The 17,208-nt window shown below is 35.1% G+C and overlaps 13 non-coding genes across 13 annotated transcripts; all 13 read right to left on the bottom strand.

Annotated features, from left to right (window-relative positions):
• Positions 1-449: 449 nt before the first annotated feature.
• Positions 450-521, bottom strand: TRNAD-GUC (transfer RNA aspartic acid (anticodon GUC)). The gene has a single exon. It is a non-coding gene; the product is annotated as a tRNA-Asp (tRNA).
• Positions 522-1,154: 633 nt separating this feature from the next.
• TRNAD-GUC (transfer RNA aspartic acid (anticodon GUC)) lies at positions 1,155-1,226 on the bottom strand. Its single transcript has one exon. It is a non-coding gene; the product is annotated as a tRNA-Asp (tRNA).
• Positions 1,227-2,556: 1,330 nt separating this feature from the next.
• On the bottom strand, positions 2,557-2,628 carry TRNAD-GUC (transfer RNA aspartic acid (anticodon GUC)). The gene has a single exon. It is a non-coding gene; the product is annotated as a tRNA-Asp (tRNA).
• A 3,417-nt stretch (positions 2,629-6,045) lies between these two features.
• On the bottom strand, positions 6,046-6,117 carry TRNAD-GUC (transfer RNA aspartic acid (anticodon GUC)). Its single transcript has one exon. It is a non-coding gene; the product is annotated as a tRNA-Asp (tRNA).
• A 1,328-nt stretch (positions 6,118-7,445) lies between these two features.
• Positions 7,446-7,517, bottom strand: TRNAD-GUC (transfer RNA aspartic acid (anticodon GUC)). The gene has a single exon. It is a non-coding gene; the product is annotated as a tRNA-Asp (tRNA).
• A 627-nt stretch (positions 7,518-8,144) lies between these two features.
• Positions 8,145-8,216, bottom strand: TRNAD-GUC (transfer RNA aspartic acid (anticodon GUC)). The gene has a single exon. It is a non-coding gene; the product is annotated as a tRNA-Asp (tRNA).
• Positions 8,217-10,237: 2,021 nt separating this feature from the next.
• On the bottom strand, positions 10,238-10,309 carry TRNAD-GUC (transfer RNA aspartic acid (anticodon GUC)). The gene has a single exon. It is a non-coding gene; the product is annotated as a tRNA-Asp (tRNA).
• A 625-nt stretch (positions 10,310-10,934) lies between these two features.
• On the bottom strand, positions 10,935-11,006 carry TRNAD-GUC (transfer RNA aspartic acid (anticodon GUC)). The gene has a single exon. It is a non-coding gene; the product is annotated as a tRNA-Asp (tRNA).
• Positions 11,007-11,639: 633 nt separating this feature from the next.
• TRNAD-GUC (transfer RNA aspartic acid (anticodon GUC)) lies at positions 11,640-11,711 on the bottom strand. Its single transcript has one exon. It is a non-coding gene; the product is annotated as a tRNA-Asp (tRNA).
• A 625-nt stretch (positions 11,712-12,336) lies between these two features.
• On the bottom strand, positions 12,337-12,408 carry TRNAD-GUC (transfer RNA aspartic acid (anticodon GUC)). The gene has a single exon. It is a non-coding gene; the product is annotated as a tRNA-Asp (tRNA).
• Positions 12,409-13,041: 633 nt separating this feature from the next.
• Positions 13,042-13,113, bottom strand: TRNAD-GUC (transfer RNA aspartic acid (anticodon GUC)). Its single transcript has one exon. It is a non-coding gene; the product is annotated as a tRNA-Asp (tRNA).
• Positions 13,114-14,443: 1,330 nt separating this feature from the next.
• On the bottom strand, positions 14,444-14,515 carry TRNAD-GUC (transfer RNA aspartic acid (anticodon GUC)). Its single transcript has one exon. It is a non-coding gene; the product is annotated as a tRNA-Asp (tRNA).
• Positions 14,516-15,839: 1,324 nt separating this feature from the next.
• On the bottom strand, positions 15,840-15,911 carry TRNAD-GUC (transfer RNA aspartic acid (anticodon GUC)). The gene has a single exon. It is a non-coding gene; the product is annotated as a tRNA-Asp (tRNA).
• Between the last annotated feature and the right edge of the window lie 1,297 nt (positions 15,912-17,208).

Genomic DNA, 17,208 nt, shown 5'->3' with positions numbered 1-17,208 from the left:
GATTGATTAAAATAAATACCTATTTATCGATCTGTCTATCTATCTTTCTATCTATCTATGTATATGTATATATATATATATATATATACAATCAGCTCACTTTACCATTTGCAGCTTATAACCATTTACCACCAGGGGTCACTACTAACAAAAAGCATCCACTCCACTTCTAAATCTAGCCCCTAGAGTTGAGCAGAAGCATAAGATTCCCCACTGCTTCATTCCATTTCCATTAGATTATAGATGTAAATTGTTTTTGATGGTATGGTCTGTGCAGATTGAAATATTCAGAGCATATTCTGACTTTTAGTTAACACATCTGTAAGCAATTTGGCCATCACTGAATTCAACGTTTATCTCAATCGTAATAGAGAAGGATAATGACAAATATAGTTTACAATGTTATTAAGTACATCATTTTATTTAATTGTGTGAATAAAAGGAAGCGTCTCCCCGTCGGGGAATTGAACCCCGGTCTCCCGCGTGACAGGCGGGGATACTGACCACTATACTAACGAGGACATATTGGCTTCAGTTCAACAGTGCTCACCTCCATGAGGTTAGGGCATGCCCTCAATCAATTCACAGTATTGTAATAGGCAGCTTTGCTTCTTTTGGTTAGGAGAAGCAATCTTTTTTCATAAATGATTACAAATCCGAAATTCCTAGCCAAAAATAATCTGCTTTAATAAGAAATGATTGATTAAAATAAATACCTATTTATCGATCTGTCTATCTATCTTTCTATCTATCTATGTATATGTATATATATATATATATATATATATATATACAATCAGCTCACTTTACCATTTGCAGCTTATAACCATTTACCACCAGGGGTCACTACTAACAAAAAGCATCCACTCCACTTCTAAATCTAGCCCCTAGAGTTGAGCAGAAGCATAATATTCCCCACTGCTTCATTCCATTTCCATTAGATTATAGATGTAAATTGTTTTTGATGGTATGGTCTGTGCAGATTGAAATATTCAGAGCATATTCTGACTTTTAGTTAACACATCTGTAAGCAATTTGGCCATCACTGAATTCAACGTTTATCTCAATCGTAATAGACAAGGATAATGACAAATATAGTTTACAATGTTATTAAGTACATCATTTTATTTAATTGTGTGAATAAAAGGAATCGTCTCCCCGTCGGGGAATTGAACCCCGGTCTCCCGCGTGACAGGCGGGGATACTGACCACTATACTAACGAGGACATATTGTCTTCAGTTCAACAGTGCTCACCTTCATGAGGTTAGGGCATGCCCTCAATCAATTCACAGTATTGTAATAGGCAGCTTTGCTTCTTTTGGTTAGGAGAAGCAATCTTTTTTCATAAATGATTACAAATCAGAAATTCCTAGCCAAAAATAATCTGCTTTAATAAGAAATGATTGATTAAAATAAATACCTATTTATCGATCTGTCTATCTATCTTTCTATCTATCTATGTATATGTATATATATATATATATATATACAATCAGCTCACTTTACCATTTGCAGCTTATAACCATTTACCACCAGGGGTCACTACTAACAAAAAGCATCCACTCCACTTCTAAATCTAGCCCCTAGAGTTGAGCAGAAGCATAAGATTCCCCACTGCTTCATTCCATTTCCATTAGATTATAGATGTAAATTGTTTTTGATGGTATGGTCTGTGCAGATTGAAATATTCAGAGCATATTCTGACTTTTAGTTAACACATCTGTAAGCAATTTGGCCATCACTGAATTCAACGTTTATCTCAATCGTAATAGAGAAGGATAATGACAAATATAGTTTACAATGTTATTAAGTACATCATTTTATTTAATTGTGTGAATAAAAGGAAGCGTCTCCCCGTCGGGGAATTGAACCCCTGTCTCCCGCGTGACAGGCGGGGATACTGACCACTATACTAACGAGGACATATTGGCTTCAGTTCAACAGTGCTCACCTCCATGAGGTTAGGGCATGCCCTCAATCAATTCACAGTATTGTAATAGGCAGCTTTGCTTCTTTTGGTTAGGAGAAGCAATCTTTTTTCATAAATGATTACAAATCAGAAATTCCTAGCCAAAAATAATCTGCTTTAATAAGAAATGATTGATTAAAATAAATACCTATTTATCGATCTGTCTATCTATCTTTCTATCTATCTATGTATATGTATATATATATATATATATATATATATATACAATCAGCTCACTTTACCATTTGCAGCTTATAACCATTTACCACCAGGGGTCACTACTAACAAAAAGCATCCACTCCACTTCTAAATCTAGCCCCTAGAGTTGAGCAGAAGCATAATATTCCCCACTGCTTCATTCCATTTCCATTAGATTATAGATGTAAATTGTTTTTGATGGTATGGTCTGTGCAGATTGAAATATTCAGAGCATATTCTGACTTTTAGTTAACACATCTGTAAGCAATTTGGCCATCACTGAATTCAACGTTTATCTCAATCGTAATAGACAAGGATAATGACAAATATAGTTTACAATGTTATTAAGTACATCATTTTATTTAATTGTGTGAATAAAAGGAATCGTCTCCCCGTCGGGGAATTGAACCCCGGTCTCCCGCGTGACAGGCGGGGATACTGACCACTATACTAACGAGGACATATTGTCTTCAGTTCAACAGTGCTCACCTTCATGAGGTTAGGGCATGCCCTCAATCAATTCACAGTATTGTAATAGGCAGCTTTGCTTCTTTTGGTTAGGAGAAGCAATCTTTTTTCATAAATGATTACAAATCAGAAATTCCTAGCCAAAAATAATCTGCTTTAATAAGAAATGATTGATTAAAATAAATACCTATTTATCGATCTGTCTATCTATCTTTCTATCTATCTATGTATATGTATATATATATATATATATATACAATCAGCTCACTTTACCATTTGCAGCTTATAACCATTTACCACCAGGGGTCACTACTAACAAAAAGCATCCACTCCACTTCTAAATCTAGCCCCTAGAGTTGAGCAGAAGCATAAGATTCCCCACTGCTTCATTCCATTTCCATTAGATTATAGATGTAAATTGTTTTTGATGGTATGGTCTGTGCAGATTGAAATATTCAGAGCATATTCTGACTTTTAGTTAACACATCTGTAAGCAATTTGGCCATCACTGAATTCAACGTTTATCTCAATCGTAATAGAGAAGGATAATGACAAATATAGTTTACAATGTTATTAAGTACATCATTTTATTTAATTGTGTGAATAAAAGGAAGCGTCTCCCCGTCGGGGAATTGAACCCCTGTCTCCCGCGTGACAGGCGGGGATACTGACCACTATACTAACGAGGACATATTGGCTTCAGTTCAACAGTGCTCACCTCCATGAGGTTAGGGCATGCCCTCAATCAATTCACAGTATTGTAATAGGCAGCTTTGCTTCTTTTGGTTAGGAGAAGCAATCTTTTTTCATAAATGATTACAAATCAGAAATTCCTAGCCAAAAATAATCTGCTTTAATAAGAAATGATTGATTAAAATAAATACCTATTTATCGATCTGTCTATCTATCTTTCTATCTATCTATGTATATGTATATATATATATATATATATATACAATCAGCTCACTTTACCATTTGCAGCTTATAACCATTTACCACCAGGGGTCACTACTAACAAAAAGCATCCACTCCACTTCTAAATCTAGCCCCTAGAGTTGAGCAGAAGCATAAGATTCCCCACTGCTTCATTCCATTTCCATTAGATTATAGATGTAAATTGTTTTTGATGGTATGGTCTGTGCAGATTGAAATATTCAGAGCATATTCTGACTTTTAGTTAACACATCTGTAAGCAATTTGGCCATCACTGAATTCAACGTTTATCTCAATCGTAATAGAGAAGGATAATGACAAATATAGTTTACAATGTTATTAAGTACATCATTTTATTTAATTGTGTGAATAAAAGGAATCGTCTCCCTGTCGGGGAATTGAACCCCGGTCTCCCGCGTGACAGGCGGGGATACTGACCACTATACTAACGAGGACATATTGGCTTCAGTTCAACAGTGCTCACCTCCATGAGGTTAGGGCATGCCCTCAATCAATTCACAGTATTGTAATAGGCAGCTTTGCTTCTTTTGGTTAGGAGAAGCAATCTTTTTTCATAAATGATTACAAATCAGAAATTCCTAGCCAAAAATAATCTGCTTTAATAAGAAATGATTGATTAAAATAAATACCTATTTATCGATCTGTCTATCTATCTTTCTATCTATCTATGTATATGTATATATATATATATATATATACAATCAGCTCACTTTACCATTTGCAGCTTATAACCATTTACCACCAGGGGTCACTACTAACAAAAAGCATCCACTCCACTTCTAAATCTAGCCCCTAGAGTTGAGCAGAAGCATAAGATTCCCCACTGCTTCATTCCATTTCCATTAGATTATAGATGTAAATTGTTTTTGATGGTATGGTCTGTGCAGATTGAAATATTCAGAGCATATTCTGACTTTTAGTTAACACATCTGTAAGCAATTTGGCCATCACTGAATTCAACGTTTATCTCAATCGTAATAGAGAAGGATAATGACAAATATAGTTTACAATGTTATTAAGTACATCATTTTATTTAATTGTGTGAATAAAAGGAATCGTCTCCCCGTCGGGGAATTGAACCCCGGTCTCCCACGTGACAGGCGGGGATACTGACCACTATACTAACGAGGACATATTGGCTTCAGTTCAACAGTGCTCACCTCCATGAGGTTAGGGCATGCCCTCAATCAATTCACAGTATTGTAATAGGCAGCTTTGCTTCTTTTGGTTAGGAGAAGCAATCTTTTTTCATAAATGATTACAAATCAGAAATTCCTAGCCAAAAATAATCTGCTTTAATAAGAAATGATTGATTAAAATAAATACCTATTTATCGATCTGTCTATCTATCTTTCTATCTATCTATGTATATGTATATATATATATATATATATACAATCAGCTCACTTTACCATTTGCAGCTTATAACCATTTACCACCAGGGGTCACTACTAACAAAAAGCATCCACTCCACTTCTAAATCTAGCCCCTAGAGTTGAGCAGAAGCATAAGATTCCCCACTGCTTCATTCCATTTCCATTAGATTATAGATGTAAATTGTTTTTGATGGTATGGTCTGTGCAGATTGAAATATTCAGAGCATATTCTGACTTTTAGTTAACACATCTGTAAGCAATTTGGCCATCACTGAATTCAACGTTTATCTCAATCGTAATAGAGAAGGATAATGACAAATATAGTTTACAATGTTATTAAGTACATCATTTTATTTAATTGTGTGAATAAAAGGAAGCGTCTCCCCGTCGGGGAATTGAACCCCTGTCTCCCGCGTGACAGGCGGGGATACTGACCACTATACTAACGAGGACATATTGGCTTCAGTTCAACAGTGCTCACCTCCATGAGGTTAGGGCATGCCCTCAATCAATTCACAGTATTGTAATAGGCAGCTTTGCTTCTTTTGGTTAGGAGAAGCAATCTTTTTTCATAAATGATTACAAATCAGAAATTCCTAGCCAAAAATAATCTGCTTTAATAAGAAATGATTGATTAAAATAAATACCTATTTATCGATCTGTCTATCTATCTTTCTATCTATCTATGTATATGTATATATATATATATATATATATACAATCAGCTCACTTTACCATTTGCAGCTTATAACCATTTACCACCAGGGGTCACTACTAACAAAAAGCATCCACTCCACTTCTAAATCTAGCCCCTAGAGTTGAGCAGAAGCATAAGATTCCCCACTGCTTCATTCCATTTCCATTAGATTATAGATGTAAATTGTTTTTGATGGTATGGTCTGTGCAGATTGAAATATTCAGAGCATATTCTGACTTTTAGTTAACACATCTGTAAGCAATTTGGCCATCACTGAATTCAACGTTTATCTCAATCGTAATAGAGAAGGATAATGACAAATATAGTTTACAATGTTATTAAGTACATCATTTTATTTAATTGTGTGAATAAAAGGAATCGTCTCCCCGTCGGGGAATTGAACCCCGGTCTCCCGCGTGACAGGCGGGGATACTGACCACTATACTAACGAGGACATATTGGCTTCAGTTCAACAGTGCTCACCTCCATGAGGTTAGGGCATGCCCTCAATCAATTCACAGTATTGTAATAGGCAGCTTTGCTTCTTTTGGTTAGGAGAAGCAATCTTTTTTCATAAATGATTACAAATCAGAAATTCCTAGCCAAAAATAATCTGCTTTAATAAGAAATGATTGATTAAAATAAATACCTATTTATCGATCTGTCTATCTATCTTTCTATCTATCTATGTATATGTATATATATATATATATATATACAATCAGCTCACTTTACCATTTGCAGCTTATAACCATTTACCACCAGGGGTCACTACTAACAAAAAGCATCCACTCCACTTCTAAATCTAGCCCCTAGAGTTGAGCAGAAGCATAAGATTCCCCACTGCTTCATTCCATTTCCATTAGATTATAGATGTAAATTGTTTTTGATGGTATGGTCTGTGCAGATTGAAATATTCAGAGCATATTCTGACTTTTAGTTAACACATCTGTAAGCAATTTGGCCATCACTGAATTCAACGTTTATCTCAATCGTAATAGAGAAGGATAATGACAAATATAGTTTACAATGTTATTAAGTACATCATTTTATTTAATTGTGTGAATAAAAGGAATCGTCTCCCCGTCGGGGAATTGAACCCCGGTCTCCCACGTGACAGGCGGGGATACTGACCACTATACTAACGAGGACATATTGGCTTCAGTTCAACAGTGCTCACCTCCATGAGGTTAGGGCATGCCCTCAATCAATTCACAGTATTGTAATAGGCAGCTTTGCTTCTTTTGGTTAGGAGAAGCAATCTTTTTTCATAAATGATTACAAATCCGAAATTCCTAGCCAAAAATAATCTGCTTTAATAAGAAATGATTGATTAAAATAAATACCTATTTATCGATCTGTCTATCTATCTTTCTATCTATCTATGTATATGTATATATATATATATATATATATATATACAATCAGCTCACTTTACCATTTGCAGCTTATAACCATTTACCACCAGGGGTCACTACTAACAAAAAGCATCCACTCCACTTCTAAATCTAGCCCCTAGAGTTGAGCAGAAGCATAATATTCCCCACTGCTTCATTCCATTTCCATTAGATTATAGATGTAAATTGTTTTTGATGGTATGGTCTGTGCAGATTGAAATATTCAGAGCATATTCTGACTTTTAGTTAACACATCTGTAAGCAATTTGGCCATCACTGAATTCAACGTTTATCTCAATCGTAATAGACAAGGATAATGACAAATATAGTTTACAATGTTATTAAGTACATCATTTTATTTAATTGTGTGAATAAAAGGAACCGTCTCCCCGTCGGGGAATTGAACCCCGGTCTCCCGCGTGACAGGCGGGGATACTGACCACTATACTAACGAGGACATATTGGCTTCAGTTCAACAGTGCTCACCTCCATGAGGTTAGGGCATGCCCTCAATCAATTCACAGTATTGTAATAGGCAGCTTTGCTTCTTTTGGTTAGGAGAAGCAATCTTTTTTCATAAATGATTACAAATCAGAAATTCCTAGCCAAAAATAATCTGCTTTAATAAGAAATGATTGATTAAAATAAATACCTATTTATCGATCTGTCTATCTATCTTTCTATCTATCTATGTATATGTATATATATATATATATATATATACAATCAGCTCACTTTACCATTTGCAGCTTATAACCATTTACCACCAGGGGTCACTACTAACAAAAAGCATCCACTCCACTTCTAAATCTAGCCCCTAGAGTTGAGCAGAAGCATAAGATTCCCCACTGCTTCATTCCATTTCCATTAGATTATAGATGTAAATTGTTTTTGATGGTATGGTCTGTGCAGATTGAAATATTCAGAGCATATTCTGACTTTTAGTTAACACATCTGTAAGCAATTTGGCCATCACTGAATTCAACGTTTATCTCAATCGTAATAGACAAGGATAATGACAAATATAGTTTACAATGTTATTAAGTACATCATTTTATTTAATTGTGTGAATAAAAGGAATCGTCTCCCCGTCGGGGAATTGAACCCCGGTCTCCCGCGTGACAGGCGGGGATACTGACCACTATACTAACGAGGACATATTGGCTTCGGTTCAACAGTGCTCACCTCCATGAGGTTAGGGCATGCCCTCAATCAATTCACAGTATTGTAATAGGCAGCTTTGCTTCTTTTGGTTAGGAGAAGCAATCTTTTTTCATAAATGATTACAAATCAGAAATTCCTAGCCAAAAATAATCTGCTTTAATAAGAAATGATTGATTAAAATAAATACCTATTTATCGATCTGTCTATCTATCTTTCTATCTATCTATGTATATGTATATATATATATATATATATACAATCAGCTCACTTTACCATTTGCAGCTTATAACCATTTACCACCAGGGGTCACTACTAACAAAAAGCATCCACTCCACTTCTAAATCTAGCCCCTAGAGTTGAGCAGAAGCATAAGATTCCCCACTGCTTCATTCCATTTCCATTAGATTATAGATGTAAATTGTTTTTGATGGTATGGTCTGTGCAGATTGAAATATTCAGAGCATATTCTGACTTTTAGTTAACACATCTGTAAGCAATTTGGCCATCACTGAATTCAACGTTTATCTCAATCGTAATAGAGAAGGATAATGACAAATATAGTTTACAATGTTATTAAGTACATCATTTTATTTAATTGTGTGAATAAAAGGAATCGTCTCCCCGTCGGGGAATTGAACCCCGGTCTCCCACGTGACAGGCGGGGATACTGACCACTATACTAACGAGGACATATTGGCTTCAGTTCAACAGTGCTCACCTCCATGAGGTTAGGGCATGCCCTCAATCAATTCACAGTATTGTAATAGGCAGCTTTGCTTCTTTTGGTTAGGAGAAGCAATCTTTTTTCATAAATGATTACAAATCAGAAATTCCTAGCCAAAAATAATCTGCTTTAATAAGAAATGATTGATTAAAATAAATACCTATTTATCGATCTGTCTATCTATCTTTCTATCTATCTATGTATATGTATATATATATATATATATATACAATCAGCTCACTTTACCATTTGCAGCTTATAACCATTTACCACCAGGGGTCACTACTAACAAAAAGCATCCACTCCACTTCTAAATCTAGCCCCTAGAGTTGAGCAGAAGCATAAGATTCCCCACTGCTTCATTCCATTTCCATTAGATTATAGATGTAAATTGTTTTTGATGGTATGGTCTGTGCAGATTGAAATATTCAGAGCATATTCTGACTTTTAGTTAACACATCTGTAAGCAATTTGGCCATCACTGAATTCAACGTTTATCTCAATCGTAATAGAGAAGGATAATGACAAATATAGTTTACAATGTTATTAAGTACATCATTTTATTTAATTGTGTAAATAAAAGGAAGCGTCTCCCCGTCGGGGAATTGAACCCCTGTCTCCCGCGTGACAGGCGGGGATACTGACCACTATACTAACGAGGACATATTGGCTTCAGTTCAACAGTGCTCACCTCCATGAGGTTAGGGCATGCCCTCAATCAATTCACAGTATTGTAATAGGCAGCTTTGCTTCTTTTGGTTAGGAGAAGCAATCTTTTTTCATAAATGATTACAAATCAGAAATTCCTAGCCAAAAATAATCTGCTTTAATAAGAAATGATTGATTAAAATAAATACCTATTTATCGATCTGTCTATCTATCTTTCTATCTATCTATGTATATGTATATATATATATATATATATATACAATCAGCTCACTTTACCATTTGCAGCTTATAACCATTTACCACCAGGGGTCACTACTAACAAAAAGCATCCACTCCACTTCTAAATCTAGCCCCTAGAGTTGAGCAGAAGCATAAGATTCCCCACTGCTTCATTCCATTTCCATTAGATTATAGATGTAAATTGTTTTTGATGGTATGGTCTGTGCAGATTGAAATATTCAGAGCATATTCTGACTTTTAGTTAACACATCTGTAAGCAATTTGGCCATCACTGAATTCAACGTTTATCTCAATCGTAATAGAGAAGGATAATGACAAATATAGTTTACAATGTTATTAAGTACATCATTTTATTTAATTGTGTGAATAAAAGGAATCGTCTCCCCGTCGGGGAATTGAACCCCGGTCTCCCGCGTGACAGGCGGGGATACTGACCACTATACTAACGAGGACATATTGGCTTCAGTTCAACAGTGCTCACCTCCATGAGGTTAGGGCATGCCCTCAATCAATTCACAGTATTGTAATAGGCAGCTTTGCTTCTTTTGGTTAGGAGAAGCAATCTTTTTTCATAAATGATTACAAATCAGAAATTCCTAGCCAAAAATAATCTGCTTTAATAAGAAATGATTGATTAAAATAAATACCTATTTATCGATCTGTCTATCTATCTTTCTATCTATCTATGTATATGTATATATATATATATATATATACAATCAGCTCACTTTACCATTTGCAGCTTATAACCATTTACCACCAGGGGTCACTACTAACAAAAAGCATCCACTCCACTTCTAAATCTAGCCCCTAGAGTTGAGCAGAAGCATAAGATTCCCCACTGCTTCATTCCATTTCCATTAGATTATAGATGTAAATTGTTTTTGATGGTATGGTCTGTGCAGATTGAAATATTCAGAGCATATTCTGACTTTTAGTTAACACATCTGTAAGCAATTTGGCCATCACTGAATTCAACGTTTATCTCAATCGTAATAGAGAAGGATAATGACAAATATAGTTTACAATGTTATTAAGTACATCATTTTATTTAATTGTGTGAATAAAAGGAAGCGTCTCCCCGTCGGGGAATTGAACCCCGGTCTCCCGCGTGACAGGCGGGGATACTGACCACTATACTAACGAGGACATATTGGCTTCAGTTCAACAGTGCTCACCTCCATGAGGTTAGGGCATGCCCTCAATCAATTCACAGTATTGTAATAGGCAGCTTTGCTTCTTTTGGTTAGGAGAAGCAATCTTTTTTCATAAATGATTACAAATCCGAAATTCCTAGCCAAAAATAATCTGCTTTAATAAGAAATGATTGATTAAAATAAATACCTATTTATCGATCTGTCTATCTATCTTTCTATCTATCTATGTATATGTATATATATATATATATATATATATATATACAATCAGCTCACTTTACCATTTGCAGCTTATAACCATTTACCACCAGGGGTCACTACTAACAAAAAGCATCCACTCCACTTCTAAATCTAGCCCCTAGAGTTGAGCAGAAGCATAATATTCCCCACTGCTTCATTCCATTTCCATTAGATTATAGATGTAAATTGTTTTTGATGGTATGGTCTGTGCAGATTGAAATATTCAGAGCATATTCTGACTTTTAGTTAACACATCTGTAAGCAATTTGGCCATCACTGAATTCAACGTTTATCTCAATCGTAATAGACAAGGATAATGACAAATATAGTTTACAATGTTATTAAGTACATCATTTTATTTAATTGTGTGAATAAAAGGAATCGTCTCCCCGTCGGGGAATTGAACCCCGGTCTCCCGCGTGACAGGCGGGGATACTGACCACTATACTAACGAGGACATATTGTCTTCAGTTCAACAGTGCTCACCTTCATGAGGTTAGGGCATGCCCTCAATCAATTCACAGTATTGTAATAGGCAGCTTTGCTTCTTTTGGTTAGGAGAAGCAATCTTTTTTCATAAATGATTACAAATCAGAAATTCCTAGCCAAAAATAATCTGCTTTAATAAGAAATGATTGATTAAAATAAATACCTATTTATCGATCTGTCTATCTATCTTTCTATCTATCTATGTATATGTATATATATATATATATATATACAATCAGCTCACTTTACCATTTGCAGCTTATAACCATTTACCACCAGGGGTCACTACTAACAAAAAGCATCCACTCCACTTCTAAATCTAGCCCCTAGAGTTGAGCAGAAGCATAAGATTCCCCACTGCTTCATTCCATTTCCATTAGATTATAGATGTAAATTGTTTTTGATGGTATGGTCTGTGCAGATTGAAATATTCAGAGCATATTCTGACTTTTAGTTAACACATCTGTAAGCAATTTGGCCATCACTGAATTCAACGTTTATCTCAATCGTAATAGAGAAGGATAATGACAAATATAGTTTACAATGTTATTAAGTACATCATTTTATTTAATTGTGTGAATAAAAGGAAGCGTCTCCCCGTCGGGGAATTGAACCCCGGTCTCCCGCGTGACAGGCGGGGATACTGACCACTATACTAACGAGGACATATTGGCTTCAGTTCAACAGTGCTCACCTCCATGAGGTTAGGGCATGCCCTCAATCAATTCACAGTATTGTAATAGGCAGCTTTGCTTCTTTTGGTTAGGAGAAGCAATCTTTTTTCATAAATGATTACAAATCCGAAATTCCTAGCCAAAAATAATCTGCTTTAATAAGAAATGATTGATTAAAATAAATACCTATTTATCGATCTGTCTATCTATCTTTCTATCTATCTATGTATATGTATATATATATATATATATATATATATATACAATCAGCTCACTTTACCATTTGCAGCTTATAACCATTTACCACCAGGGGTCACTACTAACAAAAAGCATCCACTCCACTTCTAAATCTAGCCCCTAGAGTTGAGCAGAAGCATAATATTCCCCACTGCTTCATTCCATTTCCATTAGATTATAGATGTAAATTGTTTTTGATGGTATGGTCTGTGCAGATTGAAATATTCAGAGCATATTCTGACTTTTAGTTAACACATCTGTAAGCAATTTGGCCATCACTGAATTCAACGTTTATCTCAATCGTAATAGACAAGGATAATGACAAATATAGTTTACAATGTTATTAAGTACATCATTTTATTTAATTGTGTGAATAAAAGGAATCGTCTCCCCGTCGGGGAATTGAACCCCGGTCTCCCGCGTGACAGGCGGGGATACTGACCACTATACTAACGAGGACATATTGTCTTCAGTTCAACAGTGCTCACCTTCATGAGGTTAGGGCATGCCCTCAATCAATTCACAGTATTGTAATAGGCAGCTTTGCTTCTTTTGGTTAGGAGAAGCAATCTTTTTTCATAAATGATTACAAATCAGAAATTCCTAGCCAAAAATAATCTGCTTTAATAAGAAATGATTGATTAAAATAAATACCTATTTATCGATCTGTCTATCTATCTTTCTATCTATCTATGTATATGTATATATATATATATATATATACAATCAGCTCACTTTACCATTTGCAGCTTATAACCATTTACCACCAGGGGTCACTACTAACAAAAAGCATCCACTCCACTTCTAAATCTAGCCCCTAGAGTTGAGCAGAAGCATAAGATTCCCCACTGCTTCATTCCATTTCCATTAGATTATAGATGTAAATTGTTTTTGATGGTATGGTCTGTGCAGATTGAAATATTCAGAGCATATTCTGACTTTTAGTTAACACATCTGTAAGCAATTTGGCCATCACTGAATTCAACGTTTATCTCAATCGTAATAGAGAAGGATAATGACAAATATAGTTTACAATGTTATTAAGTACATCATTTTATTTAATTGTGTGAATAAAAGGAAGCGTCTCCCCGTCGGGGAATTGAACCCCTGTCTCCCGCGTGACAGGCGGGGATACTGACCACTATACTAACGAGGACATATTGGCTTCAGTTCAACAGTGCTCACCTCCATGAGGTTAGGGCATGCCCTCAATCAATTCACAGTATTGTAATAGGCAGCTTTGCTTCTTTTGGTTAGGAGAAGCAATCTTTTTTCATAAATGATTACAAATCAGAAATTCCTAGCCAAAAATAATCTGCTTTAATAAGAAATGATTGATTAAAATAAATACCTATTTATCGATCTGTCTATCTATCTTTCTATCTATCTATGTATATGTATATATATATATATATATATATATATATACAATCAGCTCACTTTACCATTTGCAGCTTATAACCATTTACCACCAGGGGTCACTACTAACAAAAAGCATCCACTCCACTTCTAAATCTAGCCCCTAGAGTTGAGCAGAAGCATAATATTCCCCACTGCTTCATTCCATTTCCATTAGATTATAGATGTAAATTGTTTTTGATGGTATGGTCTGTGCAGATTGAAATATTCAGAGCATATTCTGACTTTTAGTTAACACATCTGTAAGCAATTTGGCCATCACTGAATTCAACGTTTATCTCAATCGTAATAGACAAGGATAATGACAAATATAGTTTACAATGTTATTAAGTACATCATTTTATTTAATTGTGTGAATAAAAGGAATCGTCTCCCCGTCGGGGAATTGAACCCCGGTCTCCCGCGTGACAGGCGGGGATACTGACCACTATACTAACGAGGACATATTGTCTTCAGTTCAACAGTGCTCACCTTCATGAGGTTAGGGCATGCCCTCAATCAATTCACAGTATTGTAATAGGCAGCTTTGCTTCTTTTGGTTAGGAGAAGCAATCTTTTTTCATAAATGATTACAAATCAGAAATTCCTAGCCAAAAATAATCTGCTTTAATAAGAAATGATTGATTAAAATAAATACCTATTTATCGATCTGTCTATCTATCTTTCTATCTATCTATGTATATGTATATATATATATATATATATACAATCAGCTCACTTTACCATTTGCAGCTTATAACCATTTACCACCAGGGGTCACTACTAACAAAAAGCATCCACTCCACTTCTAAATCTAGCCCCTAGAGTTGAGCAGAAGCATAAGATTCCCCACTGCTTCATTCCATTTCCATTAGATTATAGATGTAAATTGTTTTTGATGGTATGGTCTGTGCAGATTGAAATATTCAGAGCATATTCTGACTTTTAGTTAACACATCTGTAAGCAATTTGGCCATCACTGAATTCAACGTTTATCTCAATCGTAATAGAGAAGGATAATGACAAATATAGTTTACAATGTTATTAAGTACATCATTTTATTTAATTGTGTGAATAAAAGGAAGCGTCTCCCCGTCGGGGAATTGAACCCCTGTCTCCCGCGTGACAGGCGGGGATACTGACCACTATACTAACGAGGACATATTGGCTTCAGTTCAACAGTGCTCACCTCCATGAGGTTAGGGCATGCCCTCAATCAATTCACAGTATTGTAATAGGCAGCTTTGCTTCTTTTGGTTAGGAGAAGCAATCTTTTTTCATAAATGATTACAAATCAGAAATTCCTAGCCAAAAATAATCTGCTTTAATAAGAAATGATTGATTAAAATAAATACCTATTTATCGATCTGTCTATCTATCTTTCTATCTATCTATGTATATGTATATATATATATATATATATATACAATCAGCTCACTTTACCATTTGCAGCTTATAACCATTTACCACCAGGGGTCACTACTAACAAAAAGCATCCACTCCACTTCTAAATCTAGCCCCTAGAGTTGAGCAGAAGCATAAGATTCCCCACTGCTTCATTCCATTTCCATTAGATTATAGATGTAAATTGTTTTTGATGGTATGGTCTGTGCAGATTGAAATATTCAGAGCATATTCTGACTTTTAGTTAACACATCTGTAAGCAATTTGGCCATCACTGAATTCAACGTTTATCTCAATCGTAATAGAGAAGGATAATGACAAATATAGTTTACAATGTTATTAAGTACATCATTTTATTTAATTGTGTGAATAAAAGGAATCGTCTCCCCGTCGGGGAATTGAACCCCGGTCTCCCGCGTGACAGGCGGGGATACTGACCACTATACTAACGAGGACATATTGGCTTCAGTTCAACAGTGCTCACCTCCATGAGGTTAGGGCATGCCCTCAATCAATTCACAGTATTGTAATAGGCAGCTTTGCTTCTTTTGGTTAGGAGAAGCAATCTTTTTTCATAAATGATTACAAATCAGAAATTCCTAGCCAAAAATAATCTGCTTTAATAAGAAATGATTGATTAAAATAAATACCTATTTATCGATCTGTCTATCTATCTTTCTATCTATCTATGTATATGTATATATATATATATATATATACAATCAGCTCACTTTACCATTTGCAGCTTATAACCATTTACCACCAGGGGTCACTACTAACAAAAAGCATCCACTCCACTTCTAAATCTAGCCCCTAGAGTTGAGCAGAAGCATAAGATTCCCCACTGCTTCATTCCATTTCCATTAGATTATAGATGTAAATTGTTTTTGATGGTATGGTCTGTGCAGATTGAAATATTCAGAGCATATTCTGACTTTTAGTTAACACATCTGTAAGCAATTTGGCCATCACTGAATTCAACGTTTATCTCAATCGTAATAGAGAAGGATAATGACAAATATAGTTTACAATGTTATTAAGTACATCATTTTATTTAATTGTGTGAATAAAAGGAATCGTCTCCCCGTCGGGGAATTGAACCCCGGTCTCCCACGTGACAGGCGGGGATACTGACCACTATACTAACGAGGACATATTGGCTTCAGTTCAACAGTGCTCACCTCCATGAGGTTAGGGCATGCCCTCAATCAATTCACAGTATTGTAATAGGCAGCTTTGCTTCTTTTGGTTAGGAGAAGCAATCTTTTTTCATAAATGATTACAAATCAGAAATTCCTAGCCAAAAATAATCTGCTTTAATAAGAAATGATTGATTAAAATAAATACCTATTTATCGATCTGTCTATCTATCTTTCTATCTATCTATGTATATGTATATATATATATATATATATACAATCAGCTCACTTTACCATTTGCAGCTTATAACCATTTACCACCAGGGGTCACTACTAACAAAAAGCATCCACTCCACTTCTAAATCTAGCCCCTAGAGTTGAGCAGAAGCATAAGATTCCCCACTGCTTCATTCCATTTCCATTAGATTATAGATGTAAATTGTTTTTGATGGTATGGTCTGTGCAGATTGAAATATTCAGAGCATATTCTGACTTTTAGTTAACACATCTGTAAGCAATTTGGCCATCACTGAATTCAACGTTTATCTCAATCGTAATAGAGAAGGATAATGACAAATATAGTTTACAATGTTATTAAGTACATCATTTTATT

Source organism: Triturus cristatus, chromosome 4_1, assembly GCF_964204655.1.
Source record: "Triturus cristatus chromosome 4_1, aTriCri1.1, whole genome shotgun sequence".
Taxonomy (NCBI): Eukaryota; Metazoa; Chordata; class Amphibia; order Caudata; family Salamandridae; genus Triturus; species Triturus cristatus.
Note: the sequence above shows the minus strand (reverse complement) of the source record. Positions and strands in the feature narration are given on the sequence as shown.